This window comes from Onthophagus taurus, chromosome 1 (assembly GCF_036711975.1).
Source record: "Onthophagus taurus isolate NC chromosome 1, IU_Otau_3.0, whole genome shotgun sequence".
NCBI lineage: Eukaryota > Metazoa > Arthropoda > Insecta > Coleoptera > Scarabaeidae > Onthophagus > Onthophagus taurus.
Window position 1 is genome coordinate 21,870,967 of NC_091966.1, and position 24,175 is coordinate 21,895,141.

Here is a 24,175-nt window from a genome sequence, read left to right on the forward strand (position 1 = left end):
GATATTCAGGCGCCAAATGACATGTTGGAGCATGTTGGAGATAAAAAACAAAATGTGCCCAAAACGTGATATTATGACGTTATACGCCGTTCTGAGCCATGTTTGAACTTTCTATCACTTTTGGTTCCCATAATTCTGTTGTCCATATTTGTGATATTCAGGCCCCAAATGACATGTTGGAGCATGTTGGAGATAAAAAACAAAATGTGCCCAAAACGTGATATTATGACGTTATACGCCGTTCTGAGCCATGTTTGAACTTTCTATCACTTTTGGTTCCGATAATTCTGTCGACCATATATGTGCTGTTCAGGCGCCAAATGTAACATTGGAGCATGTTAGAGATAAAAAACAAAATGTGCCGAAAACGTGATATTATGGCGTTATACGCCGTTCTGAGCCATGTTTGAACTTTCTATCACTTTTGGTTCCGATAATTCTGTTGACCATATATGTGATGTTCAGGCGCCAAATGACATGTTGGAGCATGTTGAAGATAAAAAACAAAATGTGCCCAAAACGTGATATTATGACGTTATACGCCGTTCTGAGACATGTTTGAACTTTCTATCACTTTTGGTTCCGATAATTCTCTTGACCATATTTGTGATATTCAGGGGCCAAACGTCATCTTGGAGCATGTTGGAGATAAAAAATAAAATGTGCTCAAAACGTAATATTATGACGTTATACGCCGTTCTGAGAGATGTTTGAACTTTCTATCACTTTTGGTTCCGATAATTCTGTTGACCATATATGTGATGTTCAGGCGCCAAATGACATGTTGGAGCATGTTGAAGATAAAAAACAAAATGTGCCCAAAACGTGATATTATGACGTTACACGCCGTTCTGAGCCATGTTTGAACTTTCTATCACTTTTGGTTCCGATAATTCTCTTGACCATATTTGTGATATTCAGGGGCCAAATGTCATCTTGGAGCATGTTAGAGATACAAAACAAAATGTGCCCAAAATGTGATATTATGACGTTATACGCCGTTCTGAGCCATGTTTGAACTTTCTATCACTTTTGGTTCCGATAATTCTGTGGACCATATTTGTGATATTCAGGGGCCAAACGTCATCTTGGAGAATGTTGGAGATAAAAAACAAAATGTGCCCAAAACGTGATATTGTGACGTTATACGCCGTTCTGAGCCATGTTTGAACTTTCTATCACTTTTGGTTCCGATAATTCTGTTGACCATATTTGTGATATTCAGGCGCCAATTGTCATCTTGGAGCATGTTGGAGATAAAAAACAAAATGTGCCCAAAACGTGATATTATGACGTTATACGCCGTTCTGAGCCATGTTTGAACTTTCTATCACTTTTGGTTCCGATAATTCTGTCGACCATATATGTGATGTTCAGGCGCCAAATGATATGTTGGAGCATGTTGGAGATAAAAAACAAAATGTGCCCAAAACGTGATATTATGACGTTATACGCCGTTCTGAGCCATGTTTAAACTTTCTATCACTTTTGGTTCCGATAATTCTGTTGACCATATTTGTGATATCCAGGCGCCAAATTTCATCTTGGAGCATGTTGGAGATAAAAAACAAAATGTGCCCAAAACGTAATATTATGACGTTATACGCCGTTCTGAGCCATGTTTGAACTTTCTATCACTTTTGGTTCCGATAATTCTGTTGACCATATTTGTGATATTCAGGCGCCAAATGTCATCTTGGAGCATGTTGGAGATAAAAAACAAAATGTGCCCAAAACGTGATATTATGACGTTATACGCCGCTCTGAGCCATGTTTGAACTTTCTATCACTTTTGGTTCCGATAATTCTGTTGACCATATTTGTGATATTCAGGGGCCAAACGTCATCTTGGAGCATGTTGGAGATAAAAAACAAAATGTGCCCAAAACGTGATATTATGAGGTTATACGCCGTTCTGAGCCATGTTTGAACTTTCTATCAGTTTTGGTTCCGATAATTCTGTTGACTATATTTGTGATATTCAGGCGCCAAATGTCATCTTGGAGCATGTTGGAGATAAAAAACAAAATGTGCCCAAAACGTGATATTATGGCGTTATACGCCGTTCTGGGCCATGTTTGAACTTTCTATCACTTTTGGTTCCGATAATTCTGTTGACCATATTTGTGATGTTCAGGCGCCAAATGTAACATTGGAGCATGTTAGAGATAAAAAACTAAATGTGCCCAAAACGTGATATTATGGCGTTATACGGCGTTCTGAGCCATGTTTGAACTTTCTATCACTTTTGGTTCCGATAATTCTGTCGACCATATATGTGATGTTCAGGCGCCAAATGTCATCTTGGAGCATGTTGGAGATAAAAAACAAAATGTGCCCAAAACGTGATATTATGGCGTGATACGCCGTTCTGGGCCATGTTTGAACTTTCTATCACTTTTGGTTCCGATAATTCTGTTGACCATATTTGTGATATTCAGGCGCCAAATGACATGTTGGAGCATGTTGGAGATAAAAAACAAAATGTGCCCAAAACGTGATATTATGACGTTATACGCCGTTCTGAGCCATGTTTGAACTTTCTATCACTTTTGGTTCCCATAATTCTGTTGTCCATATTTGTGATATTCAGGCCCCAAAGGACATGTTGGAACATGTTGGAGATAAAAAACAAAATGTGCCCAAAACGTGACATTATGACGTTATACGCCGTTCTGAGCCATGTTTGAACTTTCTATCACTTTTGGTTCCGATAATTCTGTCGACCATATATGTGATGTTCAGGTGCCAAATGTAACATTGGAGCATGTTAGAGATAAAAAACAAAATGTGCCGAAAACGTGATATGGCGTTATACGCCGTTCTGAGCCATGTTTGAACTTTCTATCACTTTTGGTTCCGATAATTCTGTTGACCATATTTGTGATATTCAGGGGCCAAATGTCATCTTGGAGCATGTTGGAGATAAAAAATAAAATGTGCTCAAAACGTAATATTATGACGTTATACGCCGTTCTGAGCCATGTTTGAACTTTCTATCACTTTTGGTTCCGATAATTCTGTCGACCATATATCTGATGTTCAGGCGCCAAATGTAACATTGGAGCATGTTAGAGATAAAAAACAAAATGTGCCCAAAACGTTATATTATGGCGTTATACGGCGTTCTGAGCCATGTTTGAACTTTCTATCACTTTTGGTTCCGATAATTCTGTCGACCATATATGTGATGTTCAGGCGCCAAATGTCATCTTGGAGCATGTTGGAGATAAAAAACAAAATGTGCCCAAAACGTGATATTATGGCGTTATACGCCGTTCTGGGCCATGTTTGAACTTTCTATCACTTTTGGTTCCGATAATTCTGTTGACCATATTTGTGATGTTCAGGCGCCAAATGTAACATTGCAGCATGTTAGAGATAAAAAACAAAATGTGCCCAAAACGTGATATTATGGCGTTATACGGCGTTCTGAGCCATGTTTGAACTTTCTATCACTTTTGGTTCCGATAATTCTGTCGACCATATATATGATGTTCAGGCGCCAAATGTCATCTTGGAGCATGTTGGAGATAAAAAACAAAATGTGCCCAAAACGTGATATTATGGCGTTATACGCCGTTCTGGGCCATGTTTGAACTTTCTATCACTTTTGGTTCCGATAATTCTGTTGACCATATTTGTGATATTCAGGCGCCAAATGACATGTTGGAGCATGTTGGAGATAAAAAACAAAATGTGCCCAAAACGTGATATTATGACGTTATACGCCGTTCTGAGCCATGTTTGAACTTTCTATCACTTTTGGTTCCCATAATTCTGTTGTCCATATTTGTGATATTCAGGCCCCAAATGACATGTTGGAGCATGTTGGAGATAAAAAACAAAATGTGCCCAAAACGTGATATTATGACGTTATACGCCGTTCTGAGCCATGTTTGAACTTTCTATCACTTTTGGTTCCGATAATTCTGTCGACCATATATGTGCTGTTCAGGCGCCAAATGTAACATTGGAGCATGTTAGAGATAAAAAACAAAATGTGCCGAAAACGTGATATTATGGCGTTATACGCCGTTCTGAGCCATGTTTGAACTTTCTATCACTTTTGGTTCCGATAATTCTGTTGACCATATATGTGATGTTCAGGCGCCAAATGACATGTTGGAGCATGTTGAAGATAAAAAACAAAATGTGCCCAAAACGTGATATTATGACGTTATACGCCGTTCTGAGACATGTTTGAACTTTCTATCACTTTTGGTTCCGATAATTCTCTTGACCATATTTGTGATATTCAGGGGCCAAACGTCATCTTGGAGCATGTTGGAGATAAAAAACAAAATGTGCCCAAAACGTGATATTATGGCGTTATACGCCGTTCTGGGCCATGTTTGAACTTTCTATCACTTTTGGTTCCGATAATTCTGTTGACCATATTTGTGATGTTCAGGCGCCAAATGTAACATTGGAGCATGTTAGAGATAAAAAACTAAATGTGCCCAAAACGTGATATTATGGCGTTATACGGCGTTCTGAGCCATGTTTGAACTTTCTATCACTTTTGGTTCCGATAATTCTGTCGACCATATATGTGATGTTCAGGCGCCAAATGTCATCTTGGAGCATGTTGGAGATAAAAAACAAAATGTGCCCAAAACGTGATATTATGGCGTGATACGCCGTTCTGGGCCATGTTTGAACTTTCTATCACTTTTGGTTCCGATAATTCTGTTGACCATATTTGTGATATTCAGGCGCCAAATGACATGTTGGAGCATGTTGGAGATAAAAAACAAAATGTGCCCAAAACGTGATATTATGACGTTATACGCCGTTCTGAGCCATGTTTGAACTTTCTATCACTTTTGGTTCCCATAATTCTGTTGTCCATATTTGTGATATTCAGGCCCCAAAGGACATGTTGGAACATGTTGGAGATAAAAAACAAAATGTGCCCAAAACGTGACATTATGACGTTATACGCCGTTCTGAGCCATGTTTGAACTTTCTATCACTTTTGGTTCCGATAATTCTGTCGACCATATATGTGATGTTCAGGTGCCAAATGTAACATTGGAGCATGTTAGAGATAAAAAACAAAATGTGCCGAAAACGTGATATGGCGTTATACGCCGTTCTGAGCCATGTTTGAACTTTCTATCACTTTTGGTTCCGATAATTCTGTTGACCATATTTGTGATATTCAGGGGCCAAATGTCATCTTGGAGCATGTTGGAGATAAAAAATAAAATGTGCTCAAAACGTAATATTATGACGTTATACGCCGTTCTGAGCCATGTTTGAACTTTCTATCACTTTTGGTTCCGATAATTCTGTCGACCATATATCTGATGTTCAGGCGCCAAATGTAACATTGGAGCATGTTAGAGATAAAAAACAAAATGTGCCCAAAACGTTATATTATGGCGTTATACGGCGTTCTGAGCCATGTTTGAACTTTCTATCACTTTTGGTTCCGATAATTCTGTCGACCATATATGTGATGTTCAGGCGCCAAATGTCATCTTGGAGCATGTTGGAGATAAAAAACAAAATGTGCCCAAAACGTGATATTATGGCGTTATACGCCGTTCTGGGCCATGTTTGAACTTTCTATCACTTTTGGTTCCGATAATTCTGTTGACCATATTTGTGATGTTCAGGCGCCAAATGTAACATTGCAGCATGTTAGAGATAAAAAACAAAATGTGCCCAAAACGTGATATTATGGCGTTATACGGCGTTCTGAGCCATGTTTGAACTTTCTATCACTTTTGGTTCCGATAATTCTGTCGACCATATATATGATGTTCAGGCGCCAAATGTCATCTTGGAGCATGTTGGAGATAAAAAACAAAATGTGCCCAAAACGTGATATTATGGCGTTATACGCCGTTCTGGGCCATGTTTGAACTTTCTATCACTTTTGGTTCCGATAATTCTGTTGACCATATTTGTGATATTCAGGCGCCAAATGACATGTTGGAGCATGTTGGAGATAAAAAACAAAATGTGCCCAAAACGTGATATTATGACGTTATACGCCGTTCTGAGCCATGTTTGAACTTTCTATCACTTTTGGTTCCCATAATTCTGTTGTCCATATTTGTGATATTCAGGCCCCAAATGACATGTTGGAGCATGTTGGAGATAAAAAACAAAATGTGCCCAAAACGTGATATTATGACGTTATACGCCGTTCTGAGCCATGTTTGAACTTTCTATCACTTTTGGTTCCGATAATTCTGTCGACCATATATGTGCTGTTCAGGCGCCAAATGTAACATTGGAGCATGTTAGAGATAAAAAACAAAATGTGCCGAAAACGTGATATTATGGCGTTATACGCCGTTCTGAGCCATGTTTGAACTTTCTATCACTTTTGGTTCCGATAATTCTGTTGACCATATATGTGATGTTCAGGCGCCAAATGACATGTTGGAGCATGTTGAAGATAAAAAACAAAATGTGCCCAAAACGTGATATTATGACGTTATACGCCGTTCTGAGACATGTTTGAACTTTCTATCACTTTTGGTTCCGATAATTCTCTTGACCATATTTGTGATATTCAGGGGCCAAACGTCATCTTGGAGCATGTTGGAGATAAAAAATAAAATGTGCTCAAAACGTAATATTATGACGTTATACGCCGTTCTGAGAGATGTTTGAACTTTCTATCACTTTTGGTTCCGATAATTCTGTTGACCATATATGTGATGTTCAGGCGCCAAATGACATGTTGGAGCATGTTGAAGATAAAAAACAAAATGTGCCCAAAACGTGATATTATGACGTTACACGCCGTTCTGAGCCATGTTTGAACTTTCTATCACTTTTGGTTCCGATAATTCTCTTGACCATATTTGTGATATTCAGGGGCCAAATGTCATCTTGGAGCATGTTAGAGATACAAAACAAAATGTGCCCAAAATGTGATATTATGACGTTATACGCCGTTCTGAGCCATGTTTGAACTTTCTATCACTTTTGGTTCCGATAATTCTGTGGACCATATTTGTGATATTCAGGGGCCAAACGTCATCTTGGAGAATGTTGGAGATAAAAAACAAAATGTGCCCAAAACGTGATATTGTGACGTTATACGCCGTTCTGAGCCATGTTTGAACTTTCTATCACTTTTGGTTCCGATAATTCTGTTGACCATATTTGTGATATTCAGGCGCCAATTGTCATCTTGGAGCATGTTGGAGATAAAAAACAAAATGTGCCCAAAACGTGATATTATGACGTTATACGCCGTTCTGAGCCATGTTTGAACTTTCTATCACTTTTGGTTCCGATAATTCTGTCGACCATATATGTGATGTTCAGGCGCCAAATGATATGTTGGAGCATGTTGGAGATAAAAAACAAAATGTGCCCAAAACGTGATATTATGACGTTATACGCCGTTCTGAGCCATGTTTAAACTTTCTATCACTTTTGGTTCCGATAATTCTGTTGACCATATTTGTGATATCCAGGCGCCAAATTTCATCTTGGAGCATGTTGGAGATAAAAAACAAAATGTGCCCAAAACGTAATATTATGACGTTATACGCCGTTCTGAGCCATGTTTGAACTTTCTATCACTTTTGGTTCCGATAATTCTGTTGACCATATTTGTGATATTCAGGCGCCAAATGTCATCTTGGAGCATGTTGGAGATAAAAAACAAAATGTGCCCAAAACGTGATATTATGACGTTATACGCCGCTCTGAGCCATGTTTGAACTTTCTATCACTTTTGGTTCCGATAATTCTGTTGACCATATTTGTGATATTCAGGGGCCAAACGTCATCTTGGAGCAAGTTGGAGATAAAAAACAAAATGTGCCCAAAACGTGATATTATGAGGTTATACGCCGTTCTGAGCCATGTTTGAACTTTCTATCAGTTTTGGTTCCGATAATTCTGTTGACTATATTTGTGATATTCAGGCGCCAAATGTCATCTTGGAGCATGTTGGAGATAAAAAACAAAATGTGCCCAAAACGTGATATTATGACGTTATACGCCGTTCTGAGCCATGTTTGAACTTTCTATCACTTTTGGTTCCGATAATTCTGTCGACCATATATGTGATGTTCAGGCGCCAAATGTAACATTGGAGCATGTTAGAGATAAAAAACAAAATGTGCCCAAAACGTGATATTATGGCGTTATACGGCGTTCTGAGCCATGTTTGAACTTTCTATCACTTTTGGTTCCGATAATTCTGTCGACCATATATGTGATGTTCCGGCGCCAAATGTCATCTTGGAGCATGTTGGAGATAAAAAACAAAATGTGCCCAAAACGTGATATTATGGCGTTATACGCCGTTCTGGGCCATGTTTGAACTTTCTATCACTTTTGGTTCCGATAATTCTGTTGACCATATTTGTGATGTTCAGGCGCCAAATGTAACATTGGAGCATGTTAGAGATAAAAAACAAAATGTGCCCAAAACGTGATATTATGGCGTTATACGGCATTCTGAGCCATGTTTGAACTTTCTATCACTTTTGGTTCCGATAATTCTGTCGACCATATATGTGATGTTCAGGCGCCAAATGTCATCTTGGAGCATGTTGGAGATAAAAAACAAAATGTGCCCAAAACGTGATATTATGACGTTATACACCGTTCTGAGCCATGTTTGAACTTTCTATCACTTTTGGTTCCCATAATTCTGTTGTCCATATTTGTGATATTCAGGCCCCAAATGACATGTTGGAGCATGTTGGAGATAAAAAACAAAATGTGCCCAAAACGTGACATTATGACGTTATACGCCGTTCTGAGCCATGTTTGAACTTTCTATCACTTTTGGTTCCGATAATTCTGTCGACCATATATGTGATGTTCAGGCGCCAAATGTAACATTGGAGCATGTTAGAGATAAAAAACAAAATGTGCCGAAAACGTGATATTATGGCGTTATACGCCGTTCTGAGCCATGTTTGAACTTTCTATCACTTTTGGTTCCGATAATTCTGTTGACCATATTTGTGATATTCAGGGGCCAAACGTCATCTTGGAGCATGTTGGAGATAAAAAATAAAATGTGCTCAAAACGTAATATTATGACGTTATACGCCGTTCTGAGCCATGTTTGAACTTTCTATCACTTTTGGTTCCGATAATTCTGTTGACCATATATGTGATGTTCAGGCGCCAAATGACATGTTGGAGCATGTTGAAGATAAAAAACAAAATGTGCCCAAAACGTGATATTATGACGTTATACGCCGTTCTGAGCCATGTTTGAACTTTCTATCACTTTTGGTTCCGATAGTTCTCTTGACCATATTTGTGATATTCAGGGGCCAAACGTCATCTTGGAGCATGTTGGAGATAAAAAATAAAATGTGCTCAAAACGTAATATTATGACGTTATACGGCGTTCTGAGCCATGTTTGAACTTTCTATCACTTTTGGTTCCGATAATTCTGTCGACCATATATGTGATGTTCAGGCGCCAAATGTCATCTTGGAGCATGTTGGAGATAAAAAACAAAATGTGCCCAAAACGTGATATTATGGCGTTATACGCCGTTCTGGGCCATGTTTGAACTTTCTATCACTTTTGGTTCCGATAATTCTGTTGACCATATTTGTGATATTCAGGCGCCAAATGACATGTTGGAGCATGTTGGAGATAAAAAACAAAATGTGCCCAAAACGTGATATTATGACGTTATACGCCGTTCTGAGCCATGTTTGAACTTTCTATCACTTTTGGTTCCCATAATTCTGTTGTCCATATTTGTGATATTCAGGCCCCAAATGACATGTTGGAGCATGTTGGAGATAAAAAACAAAATGTGCCCAAAACGTGATATTATGACGTTATACGCCGTTCTGAGCCATGTTTGAACTTTCTATCACTTTTGGTTCCGATAATTCTGTCGACCATATATGTGCTGTTCAGGCGCCAAATGTAACATTGGAGCATGTTAGAGATAAAAAACAAAATGTGCCGAAAACGTGATATTATGGCGTTATACGCCGTTCTGAGCCATATTTGAACTTTCTATCACTTTTGGTTCCGATAATTCTGTTGACCATATATGTGATGTTCAGGCGCCAAATGACATGTTGGAGCATGTTGAAGATAAAAAACAAAATGTGCCCAAAACGTGATATTATGACGTTATACGCCGTTCTGAACCATGTTTGAACTTTCTATCACTTTTGGTTCCGATAATTCTCTTGACCATATTTGTGATATTCAGGGGCCAAACGTCATCTTGGAGCATGTTGGAGATAAAAAATAAAATGTGCTCAAAACGTAATATTATGACGTTATACGCCGTTCTGAGCCATGTTTGAACTTTCTATCACTTTTGGTTCCGATAATTCTGTTGACCATATATGTGATGTTCAGGCGCCAAATGACATGTTGGAGCATGTTGAAGATAAAAAACAAAATGTGCCCAAAACGTGATATTATGACGTTATACGCCGTTCTGAGCCATGTTTGAACTTTCTATCACTTTTGATTCCGATAATTCTCTTGACCATATTTGTGATATTCAGGTGCCAAATGTCATCTTGGAGCATGTTAGAGATACAAAACAAAATGTGCCCAAAATGTGATATTATGACGTTATACGCCGTTCTGAGCCATGTTTGAGCTTTCTATCACTTTTGGTTCCGATAATTCTGTTGAGCATATTTGTGATATTCAGGGGCCAAACGTCATCTTGGAGAATGTTGGAGATAAAAAACAAAATGTGCCCAAAACGTGATATTATGACGTTATACGCCGTTCTGAGCTATGTTTGAACTTTCTATCACTTTTGGTTCCGATAATTCTCTTGACCATATTTGTGATATTCAGGGGCCAAACGTCATCTTGGAGCATGTTGGAGATAAAAAATAAAATGTGCTCAAAACGTAATATTATGACGTTATACGCCGTTCTGAGCCATGTTTGAACTTTCTATCACTTTTGGTTCCGATAATTCTGTTGACCATATATGTGATGTTCAGGCGCCAAATGACATGTTGGAGCATGTTGAAGATAAAAAACAAAATGTGCCCAAAACGTGATATTATGACGTTATACGCCGTTCTGAGCCATGTTTGAACTTTCTATCACTTTTGGTTCCGATAATTCTCTTGACCATATTTGTGATATTCAGGGGCCAAACGTCATCTTGGAGCATGTTGGAGATAAAAAATAAAATGTGCTCAAAACGTAATATTATGACGTTATACGCCGTTCTGAGCCATGTTTGAACTTTCTATCACTTTTGGTTCCGATAATTCTGTTGACCATATATGTGATGTTCAGGCGCCAAATGACATGTTGGAGCATGTTGAAGATAAAAAACAAAATGTGCCCAAAACGTGATATTATGACGTTATACGCCGTTCTGAGCCATGTTTGAACTTTCTATCACTTTTGGTTCCGATAATTCTCTTGACCATATTTGTGATATTCAGGGGCCAAACGTCATCTTGGAGCATGTTGGAGATAAAAAATAAAATGTGCTCAAAACGTAATATTATGACGTTATACGCCGTTCTGAGCCATGTTTGAACTTTCTATCACTTTTGGTTCCGATAATTCTGTGGACAATATTTGTGATATTCAGGGGCCAAACGTCATCTTGGAGCATGTTGGAGATAAAAAACAAAATGTGCCCAAAACGTGATATTATGACGTTATACGCCGTTCTGAGCCATGTTTGAACTTTTTATCACTTTTGGTTCCGATAATTCTGTTGACCATATTTGTGATATTCAGGCGCCAATTGTCATATTGGAGCATGTTGGAGATAAAAAACAAAATGTGCCCAAAACGTGATATTATGACGTTATACGGCGTTCTGAGCCATGTTTGAACTTTCTATCACTTTTGGTTCCGATAATTCTGTTGACCATATTTGTGATATTCAGGCGCCAAATGTCATCTTGGAGCATGTTGGAGATAAAAAACAAAATGTGCCCAAAACGTGATATTATGACGTTATACGGCGTTCTGAGCCATGTTTGCACTTTCTATCACTTTTGGTTCCGATAATTCTGTCGACCATATATGTGATATTCAGGGGCCAAATGTCATCTTGGAGCATGTGGAGATAAAAAACAAAATGTGCCCAAAACGTGATATTATGACGTTATACGCCGTTCTGAGCCATGTTTGAACTTTCTATCACTTTTGGTTCCGATAATTCTGTCGACCATATATGTGATGTTCATGCGCCAAATGTAACATTGGAGCATATTAGAGATAAAAAACAAAATGTGCCCAAAACGTGATATTATGGCGTTATACGCCGTTCTGAGCCATGTTTGAACTTTCTATCACTTTTGGTTCCGATAATTCTGTTGACCATATTTGTGATATTCAGGCGCCAAATGACATGTTGGAGCATGTTGGAGATAAAAACAAAATGTGCCCAAAACGTGATATTATGACGTTATACGCCGTTCTGAGCCATGTTTGAACTTTCTATCACTTTTGGTTCCGATAATTCTGTGGTACATATTTGTGATATTCAGGGGCCAAACGTCATCTTGGAGCATGTTGGAGATAAAAAACAAAATGTGCCCAAAACGTAATATTATGACGTTATACGCCGTTCTGAGCCATGTTTGAACTTTCTATCACTTTTGGTTCCGATAATTCTGTTGACCATATTTGTGATATTCAGGGGCCAAACGTCATCTTGGAGCATGTTGGAGATAAAAAACAAAATGTGCCCAAAACGTGATATTATGACGTTATACGCCGTTCTGAGCCATGTTTGAACTTTCTATCACTTTTGGTTCCGATAATTCTGTTGACCATATTTGTGATATTCAGGCGCCAAATGACATCTTGGATCATGTTGGAGATAGAAAACAAAATGGGCCCAAAACGTGATATTATGACGTTATACGCCGTTCTGAGCCATGTTTGAACTTTCTATCACTTTTGGTTCCGATAATTCTGTCGACCATATATGTGATATTCAGGGGCCAAATGTCATCTGGGAGCATGTTGGAGATAAAAAACAAAATGTGCCCAAAACGTGATATTATGGCGTTATACGCCGTTCTGAGCCATGTTTGAACTTTCTATCACTTTTGGTTCCGATAATGCTGTTGACCATATTTGTGATATTCAGGCGCCAAATGTCATCTTGGAGCATGTTGGAGATAAAAAACAAAATGTGCCCAAAACGTAATATTATGACGTTATACGCCGTTCTGAGCCATGTTTGAACTTTCTATCACTTTTGGTTCCGATAATTCTGTTGACCATATTTGTGATATTCAGGCGCCAAATGACATCTTGGATCATGTTGGAGATAGAAAACAAAATGGGCCCAAAACGTGATATTATGACGTTATACGCCGTTCTGAGCCATGTTTGAACTTTCTATCACTTTTGGTTCCGATAATTCTGTGGTCCATATTTGTGATATTCAGGGGCCAAACGTCATCTTGGAGCATGTTGGAGATAAAAAACAAAATGTGCCCAAAACGTAATATTATGACGTTATACGCCGTTCTGAGCCATGTTTGAACTTTCTATCACTTTTGGTTCCGATAATTCTGTTGACCATATTTGTGATATTCAGGGGCCAAACGTCATCTTGGAGCATGTTGGAGATAAAAAACAAAATGTGCCCAAAACGTGATATTATGACGTTATACGCCGTTCTGAGCCATGTTTGAACTTTCTATCACTTTTGGTTCCGATAATTCTGTTGACCATATTTGTGATATTCAGGCGCCAAATGACATCTTGGATCATGTTGGAGATAGAAAACAAAATGGGCCCAAAACGTGATATTATGACGTTATACGCCGTTCTGAGCCATGTTTGAACTTTCTATCACTTTTGGTTCCGATAATTCTGTCGACCATATATGTGATATTCAGGGGCCAAATGTCATCTGGGAGCATGTTGGAGATAAAAAACAAAATGTGCCCAAAACGTGATATTATGGCGTTATACGCCGTTCTGAGCCATGTTTGAACTTTCTATCACTTTTGGTTCCGATAATGCTGTTGACCATATTTGTGATATTCAGGCGCCAAATGTCATCTTGGAGCATGTTGGAGATAAAAAACAAAATGTGCCCAAAACGTAATATTATGACGTTATACGCCGTTCTGAGCCATGTTTGAACTTTCTATCACTTTTGGTTCCGATAATTCTGTTGACCATATTTGTGATATTCAGGCGCCAAATGACATCTTGGATCATGTTGGAGATAGAAAACAAAATGGGCCCAAAACGTGATATTATGACGTTATACGCCGTTCTGAGCCATGTTTGAACTTTCTATCACTTTTGGTTCCGATAATTCTGTGGTCCATATTTGTGATATTCAGGGGCCAAACGTCATCTTGGAGCATGTTGGAGATAAAAAACAAAATGTGCCCAAAACGTAATATTATGACGTTATACGCCGTTCTGAGCCATGTTTGAACTTTCTATCACTTTTGGTTCCGATAATTCTGTTGACCATATTTGTGATATTCAGGGGCCAAACGTCATCTTGGAGCATGTTGGAGATAAAAAACAAAATGTGCCCAAAACGTGATATTATGACGTTATACGCCGTTCTGAGCCATGTTTGAACTTTCTATCACTTTTGGTTCCGATAATTCTGTTGACCATATTTGTGATATTCAGGCGCCAAATGACATCTTGGATCATGTTGGAGATAGAAAACAAAATGGGCCCAAAACGTGATATTATGACGTTATACGCCGTTCTGAGCCATGTTTGAACTTTCTATCACTTTTGGTTCCGATAATTCTGTCGACCATATATGTGATATTCAGGGGCCAAATGTCATCTGGGAGCATGTTGGAGATAAAAAACAAAATGTGCCCAAAACGTGATATTATGGCGTTATACGCCGTTCTGAGCCATGTTTGAACTTTCTATCACTTTTGGTTCCGATAATGCTGTTGACCATATTTGTGATATTCAGGCGCCAAATGTCATCTTGGAGCATGTTGGAGATAAAAAACAAAATGTGCCCAAAACGTAATATTATGACGTTATACGCCGTTCTGAGCCATGTTTGAACTTTCTATCACTTTGGTTCCGATAATTCTGTTGACCATATTTGTGATATTCAGGCGCCAAATGACAACTTGGAGCATGTTGGAGAAAAAAAACAAAATGTGCCCAAAACGTGATATTATGACGTTATACGCCGTTCTGAGCCATGTTTGAACTTTCTATCACTTTTGGTTCCGATAATTCTGTTGACCATATTTGTGATATTCAGGCGCCAAATGACATCTTGGAGCATGTTGGAGAAAAAAAATAAAATGTGCCCAAAACGTGATATTATGACGTTATACGCCGTTCTGAGCCATGTTTGAACTTTCTATCACTTTTGGTTCCGATAATTCTGTCGACCATATATGTGATGTTCAGGCGCCAAATGACATGTTGGAGCATGTTGGAGATAAAAAACAAGATGTGCCCAAAACGTGATATTATGACGTTATACGCCGTTCTGAGCCATGTTTGAACTTTCTATCACTTTTGGTTCCGATAATTCTGTTGACCATATTTGTGATATCCAGGCGCCAAATGTCATCTTGGAGCATGTTGGAGATAAAAAACAAAATATGCCCAAAACGTAATATTATGACATTATACGCCGTTCTGAGCCATGTTTGAACTTTCTATCACTTTTGGTTCCGATAATTCTGTTGACCATATTTGTGATATTCAGGCGCCAAATGACATCTTGGAGCATGTTGGAGAAAAAAAACAAAATGTGCCCAAAACGTGATATTATGACGTTATACGCCGTTCTGAGCCATGTTTGAACTTTCTATCACTTTTGGTTCCGATAATTCTGTTGACCATATTTGTGATATTCAGGCGCCAAATGACATCTTGGAGCATGTTGGAGAAAAAAAATAAAATGTGCCCAAAACGTGATATTATGACGTTATACGCCGTTCTGAGCCATGTTTGAACTTTCTATCACTTTTGGTTCCGATAATTCTGTCGACCATATATGTGATATTCAGGGGCCAAATGTCATCTGGGAGCATGTTGGAGATAAAAAACAAAATGTGCCCAAAACGTGATATTATGGCGTTATACGCCGTTCTGAGCCATGTTTGAACTTTCTATCACTTTTGGTTCCGATAATGCTGTTGACCATATTTGTGATATTCAGGCGCCAAATGTCATCTTGGAGCATGTTGGAGATAAAAAACAAAATGTGCCCAAAACGTAATATTATGACGTTATACGCCGTTCTGAGCCATGTTTGAACTTTCTATCACTTTTGGTTCCAATAATTCTGTTGACCATATTTGTGATATTCAGGGGTCAAACGTCATCTTGGAGCATGTTGGAGATAAAAAACAAAATGTGCCCAAAACGTGATATTATGACGTTATACGCCGTTCTGAGCCATGTTTGAACTTTCTATCACTTTTGGTTCCGATAATTCTGTCGACCATATATGTGATATTCAGGGGCCAAATGTCATCTGGGAGCATGTTGGAGATAAAAAACAAAATGTGCCTAAAACGTGATATTATGGCGTTATACGCCGTTCTGAGCCATGTTTGAACTTTCTATCACTTTTGGTTCCGATAATTCTGTTGACCATATTTGTGATATTCAGGCGCCAAATGTCATCTTGGAGCATGTTGGAGATAAAAAACAAAATGTGCCCAAAACGTGATATTATGGCGTTATACGCCGTTCTGAGCCATGTTTGAACTTTCTATCACTTTTGGTTCCGATAATTCTGTCGACCATATATGTGATGTTCAGGCGCCAAATGACATGTTGGAGCATGTTGGAAATAAAAAACAAAATGTGCCCAAAACGTGATATTATGACGTTATACGCCGTTCTGAGCCATGTTTGAACTTTCTATCACTTTTGGTTCCGATAATTCTGTTGACCATATTTGTGATATCCAGGCGCCAAATGTCATCTTGGAGCATGTTGGAGATAAAAAACAAAATGTGCCCAAAACGTAATATTATGACGTTATACGCCGTTCTGAGCCATGTTTGAACTTTCTATCACTTTTGGTTCCGATAATTCTGTTGACCATATTTGTGATATCCAGGCGCCAAATGTCATCTTGGAGCATGTTGGAGATAAAAAACAAAATGTGCCCAAAACGTAATATTATGACGTTATACGCCGTTCTGAGCCATGTTTGAACTTTCTATCACTTTTGGTTCCGATAATTCTGTTGACCATATTTGTGATAATCAGGCGCCAAATGTCATCTTGGAGCATGTTGGAGATAAAAAACAAAATGTGCCCAAAACGTGATATTATGACGTTATACGCCGCTCTGAGCCATGTTTGAACTTTCTATCACTTTTGGTTCCGATAATTCTGTTGACCATATTTGTGATATTCAGGGGCCAAACGTCATCTTGGAGCATGTTGGAGATAAAAAACAAAATGTGCCCAAAACGTGATATTATGAGGTTATACGCCGTTCTGAGCCATGTTTGAACTTTCTATCAGTTTTGGTTCCGATAATTCTGTTGACTATATTTGTGATATTCAGGCGCCAAATGTCATCTTGGAGCATGTTGGAGATAAAAAACAAAATGTGCCCAAAACGTGATATTATGACGTTATACGCCGTTCTGAGCCATGTTTGAACTTTCTATCACTTTTGGTTCCGATAATTCTGTCGACCATATATGTGATGTTCAGGCGCCAAATGTAACATTGGAGCATGTTAGAGATAAAAAACAAAATGTGCCCAAAACGTGATATTATGGCGTTATACGGCGTTCTGAGCCATGTTTGAACTTTCTATCACTTTTGGTTCCGATAATTCTGTCGACCATATATGTGATGTTCAGGCGCCAAATGTCATCTTGGAGCATGTTGGAGATAAAAAACAAAATGTGCCCAAAACGTGATATTATGGCGTTATACGCCGTTCTGGGCCATGTTTGAACTTTCTATCACTTTTGGTTCCGATAATTCTGTTGACCATATTTGTGATATTCAGGCGCCAAATGACATGTTGGAGCATGTTGGAGATAAAAAACAAAATGTGCCCAAAACGTGATATTATGACGTTATACGCCGTTCTGAGCCATGTTTGAACTTTCTATCACTTTTGGTTCCCATAATTCTGTTGTCCATATTTGTGATATTCAGGCGCCAAATGACATCCTGGAGCATGTTGGAGATAAAAAACAAAATGTGCCCAAAACGTGATATTATGGCGTTATACGCCGTTCTGAGCCATGTTTGAACTTTCTATCACTTTTGGTTCCCATAATTCTGTTGTCCATATTTGTGATATTCAGGCGCCAAATGACATCCTGGAGCATGTTGGAGATAAAAAACAAAATGTGCCCAAAACGTGATATTATGACGTTATACGGCGTTCTGAGCCATGTTTGAACTTTCTATCACTTTTGGTTCCGATAATTCTGTCGACCATATATGTGATGTTCATGCGCCAAATGTAACATTGGAGCATATTAGAGATAAAAAACAAAATGTGCCCAAAACGTGATATTATGGCGTTATACGCCGTTCTGAGCCATGTTTGAACTTTCTATCACTTTTGGTTCCGATAATTCTGTTGACCATATTTGTGATATTCAGGCGCCAAATGACATCTTGGAGCATGTTGGAGATAAAAAACAAAATGTGCCCAAAACGTGATATTATGACGTTATACGCCGTTCTGAGCCATGTTTGAACTTTCTATCACTTTTGGTTCCGATAATTCTGTTGACCATATTTGTGATATTCACCCGCCAAATGACATCTAGGAGCATGTTGGAGATAAAAAACAAAATGTGCCCAAAACGTGATATTATGGCGTTATACGCCGTTCTGAGCCATGTTTGAACTTTCTATCACTTTTGGTTCCGATAATGCTGTTGACCATATTTGTGATATTCAGGGGCCAAACGTCATCTTGGAGCATGTTGGAGATAAAAAACAAAATGTGCCCTAAACGTGATATTATGACGTTATACGCCGTTCTGAGCCATGTTTTAACTTTCTATCACTTTTGGTTCCGATAATTCTGTCGACCATATATGTGATGTTCAGGCGCCAAATGACATGTTGGAGCATGTTGGAGATAAAAAACAAAATGTGCCCAAAACGAGATATTATGACGTTATACGCCGTTCTGAGCCATGTTTGAGCTTTCTATCACTTTTGGTTCCGATAATTCTGTTGACCATATTTGTGATATCCAGGCGCCAAATGTCATCTTGGAGCATGTTGGAGATAAAAAACAAAATGTGCCCAAAACGTGATATTATGCCGTTATACGCCGTTCTGAGCCATGTTTGAACTTTCTATCACTTTTGGTTCCGATAATTCTGTTGACCATATTTGTGATATCCAGGCGCCAAATGTCATCTTGGAGCATGTTGGAGATAAAAAACAAAATGTGCCCAAAACGTGATATTATGACGTTATACGCCGTTCTGAGCCATGTTTGAACTTTCTATCACTTTTGGTTCCGATAATTCTGTTGACCATATTTGTGATATTCAGGCGCCAAATGACATCTTGGAGCATGTTGAAGATAAAAAACAAAATGTGCCCAAAACGTGATATTATGACGTTATACGCCGTTCTGAGCCATGTTTGAACATTCTATCACTTTTGGTTCCGATAATTCTGTCGACCATATATGTGATATTCAGGGGCCAAATGTCATCTGGGAGCATGTTGGAGATAAAAAACAAAATGTGCCCAAAACATGATATTATGGCGTTATACGCCGTTCTGAGCCATGTTTGAACTTTCTATCACTTTTGGTTCCGATAATGCTGTTGACCATATTTGTGATATTCAGGCGCCAAATGTCATCTTGGAGCATGTTGGAGATAAAAAACAAAATGTGCCCAAAACGTGATATTATGACGTTATACGGCGTTCTGAGCTATGTTTGAACTTTCTATCACTTTTGGTTCCGATAATTCTGTTGACCATATTTGTGATATTCAGGAGCCAAACGTCATCTTGGAGAATGTTGGAGATAAAAAACAAAATGTGCCCAAAACGTGATATTATGACGTTATACGCCGTTCTGAGCCATATTTGAACTTTCTATCACTTTTGGTTCCGATAATTCTGTTGACCATATTTGTGATATTCAGGCGCCAATTGTCATCTTGGAGCATGTTGGAGATAAAAAACAAAATGTGCCCAAAACGTGATATTATGACGTTATACGGCGTTCTGAGCTATGTTTGAACTTTCTATCACTTTTGGTTCCGATAATTCTGTTGACCATATTTGTGATATTCAGGAGCCAAATGACATCCTGGAGCATGTTGGAGATAAAAAACAAAATGTGCCCAAAACGTGATATTATTGCGTTATACGGCGTTCTGAGGCATGTTTGAACTTTCTATCACTTTTGGTTCCGATAATTCTGTTGACCATATTTGTGATATTCAGGGGCCAAACGTCATCTTGGAGCATGTTGGAGATAAAAAACAAAATGTGCTCAAAACGTAATATTATGACGTTATACGCCGTTCTGAGCCATGTTTGAACTTTCTATCACTTTTGGTTCCGATAATTCTGTTGACCATATATGTGATGTTCAGGCGCCAAATGACATGTTGGAGCATGTTGAAGATAAAAAACAAAATGTGCCCAAAACGTGATATTATGACGTTATACGCCGTTCTGAGCCATGTTTGAACTTTCTATCACTTTTGGTTCCGATAATTCTCTTGACCATATTTGTGATATTCAGGGGCCAAATGTCATCTTGGAGCATGTTGGAGATACAAAACAAAATGTGCCCAAAACGTGATATTATGACGTTATACGCCGTTCTGAGCCATGTTTGAACTTTCTATCACTTTTGGTTCCGATAATTCTGTGGACAATATTTGTGATATTCAGGGGCCAAACGTCATCTTGGAGCATGTTGGAGATAAAAAACAAAATGTGCCCAAAACGTGATATTATGACGTTATACGCCGTTCTGAGCCATGTTTGAACTTTTTATCACTTTTGGTTCCGATAATTCTGTTGACCATATTTGTGATATTCAGGCGCCAATTGTCATATTGGAGCATGTTGGAGATAAAAAACAAAATGTGCCCAAAACGTGATATTATGACGTTATACGGCGTTCTGAGCCATGTTTGAACTTTCTATCACTTTTGGTTCCGATAATTCTGTTGACCATATTTGTGATATTCAGGCGCCAAATGTCATCTTGGAGCATGTTGGAGATAAAAAACAAAATGTGCCCAAAACGTGATATTATGACGTTATACGGCGTTCTGAGCCATGTTTGAACTTTCTATCACTTTTGGTTCCGATAATTCTGTCGACCATATATGTGATATTCAGGGGCCAAATGTCATCTTGGAGCATGTGGAGATAAAAAACAAAATGTGCCCAAAACGTGATATTATGACGTTATACGCCGTTCTGAGCCATGTTTGAACTTTCTATCACTTTTGGTTCCGATAATTCTGTCGACCATATATGTGATGTTCATGCGAAAATGTAACATTGGAGCATATTAGAGATAAAAAACAAAATGTGCCCAAAACGTGATATTATGGCGTTATACGCCGTTCTGAGCCATGTTTGAACTTTCTATCACTTTTGGTTCCGATAATTCTGTTGACCATATTTGTGATATTCAGGCGCCAAATGACATCTTGGAGCATGTTGGAGATAAAAAACAAAATGTGCCCAAAACGTGATATTATGACGTTATACGCCGTTCTGAGCCATGTTTGAACTTTCTATCACTTTTGGTTCCGATAATTCTGTTGACCATATTTGTGATATTCACCCGCCAAATGACATCTAGGAGCATGTTGGAGATAAAAAACAAAATGTGCCCAAAACGTGATATTATGACGTTATACGCTGTTCTGAGCCATGTTTGAACTTTCTATCACTTTTGGTTCCGATAATTCTGTCGACCATATATGTGATATTCAGGGGCCAAATGTCATCTGGGAGCATGTTGGAGATAAAAAACAAAATGTGCCCAAAACGTGATATTATGGCGTTATACGCCGTTCTGAGCCATGTTTGAACTTTCTATCACTTTTGGTTCCGATAATGCTGTTGACCATATTTGTGATATTCAGGGGCCAAACGTCATCTTGGAGCATGTTGGAGATAAAAAACAAAATGTGCCCTAAACGTGATATTATGACGTTATACGCCGTTCTGAGCCATGTTTGAACTTTCTATCACTTTTGGTTCCGATAATTCTGTCGACCATATATGTGATGTTCAGGCGCCAAATGACATGTTGGAGCATGTTGGAGATAAAAAACAAAATGTGCCCAAAACGTGATATTATGACGTTATACGCCGTTCTGAGCCATGTTTGAACTTTCTATCACTTTTGGTTCCGATAATTCTGTTGACCATATTTGTGATATCCAGGCGCCATATGTCATCTTGGAGCATGTTGGAGATAAAAAACAAAATGTGCCCAAAACGTAATATTATGACGTTATACGCCGTTCTGAGCCATGTTTGAACTTTCTATCACTTTTGGTTCCGATAATTCTGTTGACCATATTTGTGATATTCAGGCGCCAAATGACAACTTGGAGCATGTTGGAGAAAAAAAACAAAATGTGCCCAAAACGTGATATTATGACGTTATACGCCGTTCTGAGCCATGTTTGAACTTTCTATCACTTTTGGTTCCGATAATTCTGTTGACCATATTTGTGATATTCAGGCGCCAAATGACATCTTGGAGCATGTTGGAGAAAAAAAATAAAATGTGCCCAAAACGTGATATTATGACGTTATACGCCGTTCTGAGCCATGTTTGAACTTTCTATCACTTTTGGTTCCGATAATTCTGTTGACCATATTTGTGATATTCAGGCGCCAAATGACATCTTGGATCATGTTGGAGATAAAAAACAAAATGTGCCCAAAACGTGATATTATGACGTTATACGCCGTTCTGAGCCATGTTTGAACTTTCTATCACTTTTGGTTCCGATAATTCTGTCGACCATATATGTGATATTCAGGGGCCAAATGTCATCTGGGAGCATGTTGGAGATAAAAAACAAAATGTGCCCAAAACGTGATATTATGGCGTTATACGCCGTTCTGAGCCATGTTTGAACTTTCTATCACTTTTGGTTCCGATAATGCTGTTGACCATATTTGTGATATTCAGGCGCCAAATGTCATCTTGGAGCATGTTGGAGATAAAAAACAAAATGTGCCCAAAACGTAATATTATGACGTTATACGCCGTTCTGAGCCATGTTTGAACTTTCTATCACTTTTGGTTCCAATAATTCTGTTGACCATATTTGTGATATTCAGGGGCCAAACGTCATCTTGGAGCATGTTGGAGATAAAAAACAAAATGTGCCCAAAACGTGATATTATGACGTTATACGCCGTTCTGAACCATGTTTGAACTTTCTATCACTTTTGGTTCCGATAATTCTGTCGACCATATATGTGATGTTCAGGCGCCAAATGACATGTTGGAGCATGTTGGAGATAAAAAACAAAATGTGCCCAAAACGTGATATTATGACGTTATACGCCGTTCTGAGCCATGTTTGAACTTTCTATCACTTTTGGTTCCGATAATTCTGTTGACCATATTTGTGATATCCAGGCGCCAAATGTCATCTTGGAGCATGTTGGAGATAAAAAACAAAATGTGCCCAAAACGTAATATTATGACGTTATACGCCGTTCTGAGCCATGTTTGAACTTTCTATCACTTTTGGTTCCGATAATTCTGTTGACCATATTTGTGATATTCAGGCGCCAAATGACAACTTGGAGCATGTTGGAGAAAAAAACAAAATGTGCACAAAACGTGATATTATGACGTTATACGCCGTTCTGAGCCATGTTGAACTTTCTATCACTTTTGGTTCCGATAATTCTGTTGACCATATTTGTGATATTCAGGCGCCAAATGACATCTTGGAGCATGTTGGAGAAAAAAAATAAAATGTGCCCAAAACGTGATATTATGACGTTATACGCCGTTCTGAGCCATGTTTGAACTTTCTATCACTTTTGGTTCCGATAATTCTGTCGACCATATATGTGATGTTCAGGCGCCAAATGACATGTTGGAGCATGTTGGAGATAAAAAACAAGATGTGCCCAAAACGTGATATTATGACGTTATACGCCGTTCTGAGCCATGTTTGAACTTTCTATCACTTTTGGTTCCGATAATTCTGTTGACCATATTTGTGATATCCAGGCGCCAAATGT